The following is a 2,656-nucleotide window of genomic DNA, read 5'->3' on the forward strand; positions in this document are numbered from 1 at the left end:
GGTCAGTGAATTAATAGTAAAAGGAGGAGAAAGAACGAATCCTATCCCTTGTTTCTCATGGTGACCGCAGAATTTTTTGTTTTTTTTAGTTTTATGTTTCACACGTAACAATAACATAGTTTAAATAAACTTGTTTTGTTAACCCAGTATTGTTTGTTATAGGATAAAAATAGTAAAACCAAGAAAGCTGTGTTGTTTTGATTAAAGAACTTAGTTTGGTTTTGGTGATGGTGATCGTAAATCTACTGATTTGCTGCATAAAACTTTTTTTTTTTTTGATAGTGGTACTAGCTTTATTATCTTTGGGGGGCCTGGAAGGGTTGGGTTCTGAGGAGCAATGGGGACAGGAGTTACAGGGAAGCTGTATGGCCCTGGCCTTAGGTGGTGGGCATCTGGGGTGACTCAGCCTACAAGTGCCCGTTGGCGTCACCAGTATAGCCACTGGGGGCAGTGGGCACTGGTCCTTTCTTGCAAGGCACAGCTGGCAGCCACAAGCCCAACTCGCTTGAGGCCAGGGCACTCCATCTTGCGCTCCAGAAGCTTGTGGTTCTGCGGCCGGAGTCCCACGCAGGCCGTGAGGATATTTTCCATGCAGCTGCAGGGTCAGAAGGACACGTTGACCACCTGGCTGCCTGGCGGAACAAGCGGCACCTGGAAGAGGAAGCCAAGTTGAGCAGCGACAGCACGGGGTGGAAGCTCTGCGGCTCTGGGTTGACGTCAGTGCAGAAGCTCACGCGCTGGCACAGTTCTGTCAGCAGCGCCAGGTCCAGCATGATGGGCGCGGCCAGGAGCGAGTCCTCGCACGTGTTGAGCAGCACCAGCGTGTTGGTACCGCCCAGCATCAGCTCTGATGTGCTCATGCAGGGCACGCTTGCTGTCGCCCACGTATGGCACATACTTGATGACCACACAGTGACCGGGCTCCACGACCTGCTAGTAGAGCGCTGGGTTGCTGAGCCCTGTGTCGTCCACCACGCTGCGCTTGGACACCTCCTTGGAGCGGAACTGTGGCGGGGTTGACAGGTTCTGCCGGTCATTGTTGCCCAAGTGGTTGTACCTCACGATGGACGTGGTCTCGTGGCCAGAGCAGATAAGCAAATCCACGAGCACGGACTTGACCTTGGTCTGGCCCGACCTTTAGTCGTCTCCACCCACAAAGAGGCTGCACTGCCACTTGAACTCAAGGGCACCAGGCACCAGCGTGGTCAGTGGGGACCCACCGAGGAAGGAGCAGCCCTCCAAGACGCTGGCCACCGCAAAGAGCGTGGAGGGTGACACTTGCAGGCCCAGCTGGATGGTGCGCAGCAGGTTCTCAGCGGTGTCACTGAGGCCCAGGATCACTTCGGAGAAGTGCTCGGTATTCGCTGTCTTCCGCCTGATGACTTCAGCCAGCCCGGCGCCGGACTGGAAGCTGCAGAAGTCCGTACAGATCCGCTGCAGCTGCTGTGCGCGCGTGCCCAGGATGACGTAGTCGGCCCGCGCGCTCTGGTTAGTTAGCCGCGAGGAACTCTGGGAGGTAGACGGAGGGCCGTGGGAGCAGGGCCTCCAGCTGCGGCCGCGGTTTTTCCTGTGGCTCCTGTGTGCACTGCATCGCCTCCGCCAGGTTCAGAGACGATTATGGCCCAGCCGTCGAATACGAGGTCGTCGGGCGCCACCATGGGCAGCAGCGAGCTGAAGGGCAGCACGAATACCTCCTGGCCTTCGTTGACCAGGCCCAGGTTAACGGGGCCGCCTGCGTCAGCGAGGCGCTGTAGTTGGCCTCCTTGTGGCAGGTGCGCGTGGGCCAGGACAGGCGCAGTCGGTGCGCCAGCACTGCAGCGGTCAGTCTGGAGCCGTTGTTCCCGCCCCAGCCCAGGAGCACGACCGCGAGCCCGGGCACCTGCCGGGCGGTCTGGAAGGTGAAGCGTGGACCTGGGGTGCATCTTGAGGATGGCGGCTTCGCGGCTGATGCACGTCATCCGGTGCTTACTGCACCTCGCTGGCCTCGGACTGTAGACCGTGTTGGACTCTCGACCACAAACTCGGTGGCGGCCTCCATCGCGACGAGCGGCGCGGAGTCAGCTGGGACAGCGGCGGACAGCTAAGTAAAACTTTAGAAAACTTTTAATAGAGCTATAAAGTGAGTCATAAAATAAATTTTTATTTAAAAAGATATCACATAACAGTTTAAATTCAACTTGGTTTGAATCAAACATATCCTCATAGACCGAAGACTCTGAAAATATTTATCTGATTGGGCATTTCAATGAGAACTAGTCCCTTTGTTTTATGGTAGCTGAGGTCCTGACTGACATCACCTGTAAAATAGTGAAGGGATGACTTAATTCCTTTTATTTCATAATAATTTAATTTCTAGAAGCCCACATAACCTTACAATCAATTATTTTATTGTCAATATTTAATGGAAAATCTTAGATGGTATGACTGGGATGTAGAATCAAAGAGTATATGTTGACAAAAGTTTTAAAACTAAATTGTTTGCATATTTATTTATTCTATGAAGTCTTTTAAACACTAGATGGCGCTAAAAATATATCATGATAAATTTTGTTATTCATCAAGAGGTTATATTAATTTTATGACCTCGTAAGTTGGTGCATTCTTTCTTTATATTTTTTAAACATTTAAAACAACTTAAGTGCTGCTAGTGTAATTG

At 51.8% G+C, this 2,656-nt stretch overlaps 1 pseudogene; it reads right to left on the reverse strand.

The window, feature by feature from the left end:
* Nucleotides 1-377: 377 nt before the first annotated feature.
* On the reverse strand, nt 378-2,038 carry LOC137769464 (inositol-3-phosphate synthase 1 pseudogene; annotated as a pseudogene).
* Between the last annotated feature and the right edge of the window lie 618 nt (nt 2,039-2,656).

This window comes from Eschrichtius robustus, chromosome 9 (assembly GCF_028021215.1).
Source record: "Eschrichtius robustus isolate mEscRob2 chromosome 9, mEscRob2.pri, whole genome shotgun sequence".
Classification (NCBI taxonomy): domain Eukaryota; kingdom Metazoa; phylum Chordata; class Mammalia; order Artiodactyla; family Eschrichtiidae; genus Eschrichtius; species Eschrichtius robustus.